Genomic DNA, 13,003 nt, shown 5'->3' on the forward strand with positions numbered 1-13,003 from the left:
GTTATAAACCTGCCAAACAAATGCACTTTCCTCCCATTTTGGCCTCAAGATCTCCCACTGCATTTAGATTGAAGTCTTACCAGGCTGCGCTTGAAAGACACAAACATTTAGGAAGCATTAACTGTAACCACCTGCAGTGAAATGACACTCAGAAAGAGGAATGTCTGAGAAAATGTTGTGCTATGAATACGCCTTGCATTAGGATCAGTTCACCAAAGTAGGCACTGGATCAGATATGAATTAAATGGTTTATTAGGGTTGAGTGGTGAGTGTGACTTTGTGATTTTTCTGTACATAGTCTATCAGTTCTGCCAAGTGAAGCCAGAAGATCTGCATTCTTTTTACAACATCAGACAACAACTTTCCTAGTTGAAAAAAAGTGATGGAAATGTAAGAAAACGACTGTTTGCGTCCTAACATGTTGCTGAGGTTATTTTAAGCCCAACCATGATGTTTTTTCTTAGACGTAATTTTTTTTTTCTTTACTAAAAGTGGTACTAGATTATTTCTACAGTAGCCGCAGGTAAGTGGTTGTGGTAATTTCACGTATATTTCTGACAGATTATGTTGGCCTCAACACAGCAATGAATACCATGTAACTGTCAAGGAGGTTGGAAGGCAGGACTCAAAATGCAGACTTTAAAGCAAAAACAACTTTAATAGTCAAAAAAGGAAACAAAGCAAAGGCCAACGGGCAAAAACACAGGTACCGGGGAGAAAAAAAGGCAGGCAGGAACGAACATCCAGGACGATAGACAGGGACATCCGTGACAAACGCGACTAGTGACACAAGAGACACACTGCTTAAATACACTAGGGAAGTGCAGGTGATTGGACACAGGTGGAAACAATCAGACAATCACAGACGATGACAGGAAGTGAAGTTACCCGGGGACACGAGTGGCAGAAAACTACAAAATAAGACAGGGCCGAATCCCAGACAGCCCTAAACTAGCACAGAACAGACAAGGGGCGGGGGGGAGGGAAAACAGAGACGCTGGTCGGACCGCCCGGGAAACTCTGGCGGGCGACCGGGGAGCCTCAGGGGGTCGGCCCGGCGGACAGGCAAACGGCCGGGAAGCCTCAGGGGGTCGGCCCGGCGGACGGTCATTTGGCCGGCTCCGGCGCGGCGACTGCGGGGCACGGACTCTGCAATAGCTGGCTCAGGGACACGGGAAACCTCCGGGGCCGTCGGCGGCTCGGGGACACGGGAAACTTCCGGGGCAGTCGGCGGCTCGGGGGCACGGAACACCTCCGCAGTAGTCGGCGGCTCGGGGACGCAGGAAGCCGGAGTCGCCAGCTAGAGGGAGCGGGAAGCCCCCGGAGTCGCTGTCGCAACCCCTGCCAGGACCCCCCCCTCACGGGCCGGATCCCAGACAGCCCTCAACTCACCAACGGGAGGGTGGGAGAGGACCACAGGATGGGAGGGAGGGAACCTGAGTCGGGGAGCGGGCACCAGAGGCGTCAGAGTCATGAGTCTCGGGGCCGGGACCAGAGGGGTCGGGGTCTGGAGTCTCGGGGCCGGCACCGGCACCGGCGGTGTCGGGATCATGAGTCTCGGAGCCGGTACTGGGCGAGTCGGGGTCGGGGCTGAGAGTCTCGGGGCCGGTACTGGCCGATTCGGGGTCGGGGCTGATACTGGCCGAGTCGGGGCCTGGAGTCTCGGGGCCGGTACTGGGGTCGGAGGAGCTAGTCGGGAGCGGGAACGGAAGATCGCAGCGCCCCAGCGTGGAAAGTGGTGCGCTGCGGCCCAGCGTGGAGGGAGTAGGTGGCCTGGAGCCTGACCGCAAGGTCCATCACCCGCTCCCAGTGAGTATCGCCGCCGGACGACCACGAAATGGCCTCCTACTCTGGAGACCGCGTGGTGGGCGGCGGATGGTGAGAGCGGACACCCAGACGCCTACTGAGGGCTCCGGAAGGAGAGACCAAATAAAACAGGTATCCGGCTGAAACCCCCGGGAGGACCTTTCCCCTATTACGGGTAGCCAGCTGGAGGTTGCGTGGCCCGCCCATAGCCAGACGGGTTCCCCTTTACTGTCCTTTACTGGTTGCGTCATTCTGTCAAGGAGGGTGGAAGGCAAGACTCAAAATGCAGACTTTAATAGTCAAAAAAGGAAGCAAAGCAAAGGCCAACGGGCAAAAACACACACAGGTACCGGGGGGGTGACACAAGAGACACACTGCTTAAATACACTAAGGAGGTGCAGGTGATTGGATACAGGTCGAAACAATCAGACAATCACAGACGATGATAGGACAAGGCAGGAAGAAAACTACAAAATAAGACAGGAAGTGAACCACACCGTGACAGTAACCAATGATGTGTCATGCCTCATTACGACTTGGACTTCACTAGTATATATATATATATATATATATATATATACACATACACACATATATGTCACGGTGCGGTTCACGTCCTGTCTTATTTTGTAGTTTTCTGCCACTCGTGTCCCCGGGTAACTTCTCTTCCTGCCGTGTCCTGTCATCCCCTGTGATTGTCTGATCGTATCCACCTGTGTCCGATCACCTGCACCTCCCTAGTATATTTAAGCCGTGTGTCTCTTGTGTCACTTGTCGGGTCATTGTCTATCGTCCTGGATGGTCCTCGTTCCTGCCTGCCTTTTTGCCCCCTGTTCCGGTGTGTGTTTTTGCCCGTTGTCCTTTTGCGTTTTAACTATTAAAGTCTTTTTGCTTTAAGCTCTGCATTTGAGTCCTGCCTTTCCATGCATCCCTGACAATATATATGTTTACACACAACACACAAAACAACAAAAACATCAAAAGGGGAAAACACCTGAATGAAATATGAAATAATATATATAATATTTCCATCCATAGTCTCGTCCATATAAGCTGCTGTATTGGCACCCACGGCTTTCTGGTGACAGTGGTTGAGTCTTTTGACTGTCTGTGTGTTTTGAGCAGCTGCACACAGAGTTGAGTACACAATGTCCCAGCACATTTACAGCCCTGTGTCCTCTGCCTAAGAACTGGTGTGAATGTGAGCTCAAATCATCGATTGCACCATTTGGAGAGCAGTGCTGCCCTCTATCTGTCCCTACAGGAAGACCCAGTATATGTGTCCTGACATTATGACCATAAGAGATGATTAACACCCTGTGTCAGTGAATGTGATGAAAAATTGTGTCACTAATAAAGCTCCAAGGTGGATTACAAACATTAAGACAATGTTTAGATGTGCAAGAAAGGCTGGCGCATGCTTCTGCGTTTGCGTCTTTATGCATAGCTGCGTCGACACACTCGTTTCAAATCATGGTTCAAAAAGGCTTGCATGTGTTGCAGAGCAATTCACCGCCAGAACAATAGGTGGGGTAACGTTTTTTTCAAAGACGACCTAGAGAGTCACGTCTTTGTGTGTGGAAGTCGTTGGTTTGTTTTGTTTATTTATTATGGACTTTATTGCCCCGTGCATCGAGATCTCCCTCCATGAATCGGAGGCCATCCCTCCATGTCCTTATAGTCCGCCAATGACGGGTTGTATAAGTGGTCATATTTACGCATTTCTACCGACCAAAAGCTGTTCAATCTGATCCGTTCTCTCGTAAATGTGCTTTGTTTTAAAAATCGCTTTCGACGCAAGCCTAGAAAAATGGGTCGACACACGCAAGCACGCAAGGAGGGATAAAAAAGCACGCAAGGGACACGCAAGGGGCTCTTGCGTCTACGTGTCCTTGCGTCGCTCTGAAAACGCAGAAGCATAAACTAGGCTTGAGTTCTAATTGTAACTGTTGGTGAATTTAAAAGAATTTTATACAAGCCAACTGACAGTAGTAAAATGAACACCTAAATTTGTTTTTTTAAATTTGAAAAATATTTTTGTTTTTGTCTGTACTGCCTCCTCTTAAACATCATATTATTTACTTCCCATGTGTTATTATGCAGGCCAAATAACAATAATAACAAAAAAATAAGTGTTATTGTGGGATTGATAATCTAACTCTCTGCTGAAAAATGATGTCTGCTTACTTAACTGACATAAACAAAGAATACAGCTGATCATCAAATGATTTTTAAACATTTAGAACTGGGGATTGAACCCAGTGCTGCGCGTGGATTACAGATCTGCAGCCTTAAATCCTTAAAAACAAGACTCTTGCCGTCTTGTTTTTTTATTTTTGCAACAAGAAGTAAATATTTTAGAAGACGAAAATGAAATCACACTGTGAAGACTGTGAGACAAAAAAACACAGAAAACTCCAAGACCAGACAACACCGTGGTAACCCATCCACAAGGTACAAGGGACCCAAGCCATGTGGTTTATGGCCAAGTGCTTTATCGTCGTTATCGTCGGTTTGTATAGCCCAAAATCGCAAATTACAAATTTGCCTCAGAGGGCTTTACAGTCTGTACACAACTCTAAACGTACCTCAATGCACTAAATAAACTAAATTCTGGATTACAGATATATATAGATTGAGACCATTAACTCATGTTTAGAACATCGACTGAGGGAATAAATCGAAAGAGTAGTGATTTTCTTCTGAACTCATCATCAATCAGAAGAGTCGCCCCCTGATGGTCAGTAGAGAGAATGCAAGTTTAAGAGACTCACTTTCAGAATCTAAAAAGCACCTGGAAAGATCTGTTGGTTTTGTCACCACCACTTTGTAACAATATGGAGCCGACACCGTTTTCCTGCTTTCCACATGGCGGTTAAATGGCAATCTGAAACCTCACTGCTAGATGCCCCCAATTCTACGCACTGCACCTTTAAGAAATATAATATTACTATTATCGATATGATGCAGTTAATAATTTGTTTTTGCGTGACTCCTGGCTTTATGGTTCTACGATAACACATTAGTAATCGCAATGTGTTATTTAGCCGCCGGTAGCAGCATTACCTGGCCTCCTACCGCCTTCTGGAGCAGACGGATATTGTCTGATCAGTGGGTGCTTTCCTTTCGCTAGTCCCTATCCTTTAGGTGTTTATTCTATTAATTTGATTTTATCCTCTACCGCAGAGGACTTTTAGTGTGATTAAAAAGCAACGTTGCTACACGGTGGCTACGACCAGCTACTTGTCAGTCAGACGGCACACTCACCGCCACTCCGGTGTTGGAGTTTGATGTCCGAGCGTTAGGGTTTTTAAATAGACAGTTCATTTTAGATTGAGCTAATTCATTGTGCCTTCGGACGGGTCAGGACCCACTTTTTTTTTGGACTTATGTGAGGTGGTTGAGCCGCATCTGTACTCAGTTAACCTGAGTTATTTTGGTTCTGTTTATTTCTATTTTTCCTAGGGTAACTTTTCCTCTCTGAGAGTCAGAGGCCTTTTTTTGTTAATTGTGTTTGGAGGTGCTGCTAAGATCCAGGTGGTGGGGTTGGTGCCTTCGGGGGTTTGTGTCCCCTTCTGTGTGCTGTGACGTTTGGGGTACCCTGGGTTTGGAACCCTCACCTGTGAGTGTGTGTGTGTGTGTGTGTGCGCGCAATACACGTGTGATCAAGGTGCCTCCTTTTTTGGGATCCTCACCTGAACTGGGCCTCCTTGCCACTGGTAAGCAAGAGTGCCGCACTTTGTTTAATTAAAGCATACAGAAATACAGTTATTTAAGTTTTTTTGTTGTTTTAGTATCGTGTATTCAATATAATCTTTGCTCTCTGTTGTATAAATGAAGTGTTTTTGTAGTGGAACCACGTCTCCTGCTACTCTGTACGAACAGATCTGAGTGTCTTACGACTTGTTACCGTGTGGGCAAAATTTTATCCTCAGGTGAAATTCCTATGGTGGCGTTGCTAGTACCTGATCACTTGATACACTTCAAGTAAAGCGTAGGCCAGATATCCTCCATCGAAATCTCCCGATTGCCACATATAGTACTCCATACTATTTAGACACTTAACATGTATACAAAAAGGTTCTTCAGATTCTTGATAATTATGTTTTTATTAAATACTATTGCAGCCTCTCTTTTCCCTCATACAGTAAATAAAAATATTTCTTTACTGCTTAGTGTGTGAATCCTTTACCCCTTTTATATCCCAGCTGGTACTGTACTAACCCAATTAGTCCTCTACTTTTTGTCACTCACTGTGGGTATGAATGAGCTTTTGTCAGACATTGTTGTTGAACCATCAATATCATCATCACGATTATAGACTGCCCCCAAGTGGTATAGCATGCCGTTCTCTCTGAGGCTGTTTATTGTCCCTGATTGTCCCTGTCGCCTTGGCTTGCTACTCACAATTATTTGAATCATTTCTGTTACAGGAATTGAATGTATTATACATCATTACATTGTTCATTCCCAGGAGTGGGATCCCTCCTTTGACGTTCTCCCTAAGGTTTCTTCCCTTTTTTCCCCATGGAAGGGTTTTTCATTTTTTGGGGAGTTTTTCCCATTGCGATGTGTGGGTTTCAGGATAGAGGATGTCACATGTGTACAGACTGTAAAGCCCTCTGAGGCAAATTGTTATTTGCGATTTTGGACTATACAAAATAAAATGAATTGAATTGAATTCAGGGGCAACAGCTCCTGACCCTGCACTCCACAATGTAGCCATTAATACTGTTTATTGTCCCTGAGTCTGTTATTCCAGAAAAATAAAAATTGCCACTGACAAAATACCAGCCCGGTTTTGAGCCCCCATTGAAGGGTTTTTCATTTTTGGGGGAATTTTTCCTTTGCTGATTTGAGGGTTTCGGAACAGGGGATGTTGCATATGTACAGACTGTAAAGCCCACTGAGGAAAATGTGTGATTTTGTGATATACAGAATAAAAGTAATTAAATTGAATTGATTTCACCAGAAGTTGTAAAACCAAAACATTCCGATGAATGCAACTCTATTTTATCTCTGTTTTTGGTACCCAGCCATTCTTGAGGACGTTGGTGTTTAAAGATGCTAAATGCTTATTATCATAATATACATTTCATTTAATATACATGAAGTACCGTCTTTACCTCCCCTGGCTGGCTTGCATATGAAGTGCATACAACTCAAAACAGCTAATGCTTTAAGTTATTCATTATTTATATGCATATGTAAACCATCTTTGAGGTTGCGTTAAGAAATAACAAAGAAATAACGCAACTATAAATTTAGCCAAAAGGTCATCATTTCATTCTTTGCTTATTGGTTGGTTCATGATAATTCAACAGTTATGGGGACATTTATAAAATAACATCACATTTTGGAGAGGTGGTGCTTCAGGAGCAGCAGACATAAACCAAGCAGGAATATTTATACAGCGCAAATCAGGAGGTAGAATTGGAAAGCACATTTTATAGGCCTGTATAAATTGGACCGAGTCGTGTCTTCCTGCTCGAATCCTGTGTGTATTGGCATTCATCACCAGAGCAAATAAATATGATGCTTTAGGTTCGTCTGGAGAGATAGTGAGCCTGTTTGATTTAGGATGTGGCTAATCTCTGCAGGTCTCCCACTGCTGGGTCTACTTCAGCCTTAAATCAAGTCTTACAAATGTGTGACATTGTACTGCTTGTATTAACTGCATGTGTCTTCAACATAGCTATTTGTTTCACGTATTTCGTAGCAGTGAACTGTGACTTGCGGGGATACGTCAAAGCTTTGTTCAGTGTGACATTCACACTGTGACTCATAGCTCACTTGTACACTCAACAAACAATGACATCAGCGGTGTCAACATTAACCTTCCTCATGGAAGGTCATCATATTGCCTGGAAGCAGCTGCACCACTTTGACCCGGTCCGTTGAACATGTGACATCCCGAAGAAGAAAAGGTTGCTGTTCTACTCAACACTACTCAAACTTGATTCTTGTCATTCTCATTCTATAATCGGACTTCTTCTTGCAATCGGAGTCGTCGCCCCCCGCTGGTCAGTTGAAAGAGTCTTCATTGAATAGACCTCTACCTCTACCTCTTTTTTTATCTGCAATGGCCCTAATACGCCATCGCAGTAAAATTTGTCATCACAGAACTGAATACAAAGGTATGGAATATAAATGGACATTTAACATTTACATTTAACATTTAGATATAACATTAAGATTTAACATTTAACATTTACATTTAACATTTATATTATTTAACAACTTTGTTACTGCCAAACATTATCCTTGCATGAATGTGCATGAATTTCTCTCTTAAATGTTTGAAAAAGTGACATGTGAATATTGTCGTGCTTTTTTGTTCATATGATAATGCTAAATGTAGCAAAACTGCGCAGGATTTTAGAACATGCGACATTTTACAAACGGCGCCCCATCGTTTTTCCCTTTAATGATATATATAATGACATATTAGATTAGGGCAATATTATAAGTAATTTAAAAATGCCTATATTTTTGTCAATACAAATTCCTTTTAGTAAGACTAATGAATATAATGAAACATACTATAATAATAACAAGTTGATTGAAATTAATTAATTTAATTATTTACACAGTGTTGGATCATTTATATTTGATTAAATACAAATAAAAGACACTATAATTAGTGTCTTATTTGTTTTTAACATTTAACAGCTTTGAGGTGAAGAAGGAGGTTTGTTGATAGTTGTCAGCAGGTGACACTAACAGTCAGTTTCTCTGCATGTAATGAATTGTCACCATGAAAAACGCAGTTCCATTACTCAGTGAACTTGTGAAACCAGAAGCAATTTGCACTACTAGTGTGTTCTGCAGATTCATTGAACAAGGAGAAGTGGTCGTCCTGACATGTTTGTGGCACGTTGGACTTGACAGGGATGAAGATAGACGCAGACAGGTCCTTACCCCCTCCGACGTATAACTTGAGGTTTCATTACAACACGACTCAGTACAAGCTGCTAATGAGTTTGTCACATCTCACGAACGAGGCCACCTTTGCTAATTAACTCCAGCGCACAATCGCTGTTGTTGTCAGTGGAGGACAGATTTTGAGCTGTTGAGTCATCGTCCTTGCCATCAGCCGCTCTCTCTGGGGACATCTAAAGTGCCCGATAAGGCCGCAATCCCACAACAAAGGCATGGTGGGAGCGAGATGATTGCAGCTCAGGGGACAAACAAAGACTTTTCAAGGATGAACAGATATTCTCGTGATTCAGAACAAACTGAATATAATTAAGTGAATGAAGTCAGTGATTATGGCTGCTTTGGTTATATTGAAGTGGCCAGATATCATTTGAAATACTGAGATATATAAAAGGAGTACATGGGTAAAACGAGTCACGACTCACTTTGTTAGCAGAGGAAGATCCTTTATATTGTGGTGGAAGATTTGCTCAGAAAATCAGAAATGAAGACAAGACTGAGACAACTTTGATTTGAGACTTCTTGCAAGGGAAAGAGTGCAACAGCTACTCGTGCTAAGCAGTGGAAAACACATATTACATACAGAAGGAAAACACCTTGGTTTTATGCATGTTACAGATGGATAAGAGATGACTGCACATGCCCTGAGGTCTGTGTGGACCTCGGGATTTGGTCACAACATATTTCTGTTTAAATTTAGGAACACTTACTGCCCCTTCTTGCCCTGGTCTTTTGCCCATGTTCTTTGTCTTAGGTTCTTGGGCCCGGGTGGAGAGCACTTATAGGTTTATAACCAGAGACATTGTCGCTCTATCTCTCCCCCACCTAGCTGTGTCATGGGGGAGTAAATCAGATAGAGAGACAGGGGAGAGGTGGCTGAGTCTCTTCTGCTCAAACTATTTCACTCGTCTGGTGAATTTTCTTTTGGTAGGGCCAGCCAATCAGTTTCAGTGAACATCCCAGCATGTTTCAATGATTTAAAAAAAAGGGTATTAAACACGCATTATTACTTTGCAATTAAATATTTAACATTTAAAGTATTGTTCTTTGAATCTTTATTGTTGGAATGCTTTGAAACATTCCAAGAATTGTTATTTGAATCTTCAATCAACTTCTTCTTCGCTGCAGTCTGTGTCTGTTTGTCTCACACAGCTGAACCATAATAGCTGATTAGTGGGGTCACATGACGCAGCTATGCTTTTTGTCAACAGACCAACAGCTCCTCGCTTGCCCCTCCTTAAGGCTGGCGCATGCTTGTGCGTCGACGTACTCGTTTCAATTCATGGTTCTTGCGTGTGTTGCAGAGCAATTCACCTCCAGAACAACAGGTGGAATAACGTGTTTTGTTGAAGACAACCTAGAGAGTGACGTCTTTGTGTGTGGAAGTCGTTGGTTTGTTTATTTATGTATCATAGACTTTATTGCCCCGTGCATCGACACTGCTGCTTCTCATCGCGGACACATTTGTCCCGTATTTTCCTCCACAACTTTGTGCACCTCTCGACCGGCAAACCGACGTTTGCGGCAATCTCCCTCCATGAATCCAACCCGCTTCTACAACCCACCAATGATGGCTTGTACAAGCGGTCATATTTACGCATTTCTTCCGACAAAAGTTCTTCAATCTGATCCGTTCTCTCATAAACATTCTTTGTTTTAATAATGGCGGTATCGGGCTATGAAAGCGGAAATGTGAGACTCCGTAAAGGATGTAGTTAGCAGACCAATCGCAGCCTTGTGCGCTGCGGGAGGCTTGCGTTGCGTGCGTCAAATGGGTCGACGCACGCAAGGAGGTGGGAAAAAGCACGCAAGGGACAAGCAAAGGGGTCTTGCGTCTGCGCCGCTCTGAAAACGCAGAAGCATGAACTAGGCTTTACTCACTGTCTCCCTCCCTATTTCTCTCAACTAATATTACTACAGACATTTTTTTTAATTCACCGTTTGTTATTTCTGTATTTCCAAATTCATTCCAGTTTCTGCCTTTTCTCGATTTTCATTTGCAAAACACAACGGCAAATAGGAAACCACAATGAAATAAACTTCTTACGGAAAGGGTAGGGCCTTATAGCAGAAGACGGACCCTTCTGATTGGACAGACGGACTGTCTGTCATTTAACAGGAAATGATACATACCTATAAGTGTCACGCATTGAGCGAGACAGTCACGCACTCCCGCCACACATCCAATTCCTCACGCCAAGAAATTGGACTCCGGTCCCCAAGCCGTGTCTCGTAAAACATCGCCATCTCTCTGTGACTTTCTGCTGCAGCTCTCCTGCTGCGTCACTTCCCCCCCCATCACAGGCTCTCCCGCCACTGATTTATTGATTGCCATAATATCTAGAAAGCGGCATTTCTCAGCTTTCAGAATCCGATGGTGCAAATAGTTAAGGAGTCACGGTAATTTGAATCCTCCATGTCACTTTTCCGTCGCCGGCAGATTAAGAGGGTTAAAAGACACAGTCTGTCTGTCCAATCAGAAGGGTCCGTCCTCTGCTTCCTGCTATAAGGCCCTACCCTTTCCGTAAGAAGTTAATTTTGTTGTGTTTTCCTATTTGCCGTTGTGTTTTGCACTTCAGGGCCACCGTAGCGTCTTCATCAACAGGATCGTCCAGAAAAGGACGTGCCATGTTCAAGAAAACACTTTAGTTGTTGACGTAACAGATCTTATTTTGTTCGAAACTGCGTTAAAACATGCCTGATACAGAGTAATTGAATGAATGAGGAAATGTAAGCGCGCTGTGTCATTGGCTGGGCTGCTGTCAGAGGGAGGAGACAGAAGGAAACTAAAGGTTTAAGAAAACCTGCTCCCGACCAGGTTAGGTTCACAGGCTCAGTTACCATAGTGACTGACCCTGAGCTTTAGTTACCTCCCTTTCTGAAACAGACAAGCCAGAGTTTCCCTCATCTCAGGGTTAACAAACTCTGGGTTTCCACTAAACCCGCTTCTTGAAACGGATCCCAGGTTGTCTTGTGATTTCCTGTTTTATTTTTGAAAACTAACCTTCCTCTCGTTTCAGGCAACTTGTTTCTTCCCCCTGTGTGCCGGTCTAATTGTCCGCCCTGCCCCTGATTGTTTCCACCTGTGCCCTTACCCTGTGTGTGTGTATATATGGTCTGGGCTTGTGCCAGTTCGTCTTGTCCCATGTCAGAGAACCAGCGTGTACAGTGTCCACCTGTCCAGCTTTGCGAGACTCGCCCCGACGAGAGCGCAGCGTATGGCGGCGAAGGGCACGCTGAAATTATAATGTTACTTATTAATTTATCAGTGATTGGCTAACTGTTTCTTAGACCTGCCGCTTTGGGACCATGCTCGAGCCCAGCTGAGACTTCTGATGCAGTGAATACCACAGTCATTTTCAATTGATGCCAGTGACATAAAGCCACAAACTCTCCCGACAGGCAGGACAATTAAGAAAGTGAATAAAGGAAAGCTAAAGTTTTCAACATTGCCAGTGAGCACACCATTATAAGAATCAGTTAATGGGCCACCAGATCTAAAGATACACACTGCACTGGACATTTGTTCATTTGAATCCAAACACAGACCACCATTGCAGACCAATCACAACCTTGCGGGCTGCGAGAGGCTTGCCTAGCTTTTGACGCTAGTCTAGAAAAATGGGTCGACTCATGCAAGGAGGGGTAAAAAGGCACGGAAGGGGCTCTTCCCCTGTGTGTCATTGCGTCTCTCTGAAAACGCAGAAGCATAAACTAGGCTTCATGCTGCTGTTCCAGCTAAAACAATTGCTGTCTGACAGTTCTCTGTGCTGTTTAACAACATTACATGTGGAAAGCACTTGAGTAACACTCAACTCTGCAACAGCGTACCAGATGCAAGCGGAGTGGCTTTTTATGCCCTGAGGAGGAGACTGGGCTTGTGGGACAGAAACAACAGAGGTTTAGAGTGATTCAGTGGCTTCCAGAAAGAATGGAGAGGCACTATTCTCCTCAGCAGGACAAATATGGACTTTAAGTACCAGGCCTGACAGATTCATTGAGAGTGGGACCGAGCCATCAAACGCACAATAACTCGTAGGAGGTCATAAAAAAAGGCTCAACGATTCACTTTAAAGTTTAAATTTAAAAGACTCACATGATTCTACAATTGTTTGAACAGGTGCCATCTCCTGATATGACCGTTCATCATGACACACATTTGAAGTACGGGCGGTCGTTCCATCTGCTTTATATCGGTTTGCACCACAGAATGTTTCATTTCACGGCATTCACCCCAGACACCACAACCGCACCATAA

This window comes from Gasterosteus aculeatus, chromosome 2, assembly GCF_964276395.1.
Source record: "Gasterosteus aculeatus chromosome 2, fGasAcu3.hap1.1, whole genome shotgun sequence".
Lineage (NCBI taxonomy): Eukaryota > Metazoa > Chordata > Actinopteri > Perciformes > Gasterosteidae > Gasterosteus > Gasterosteus aculeatus.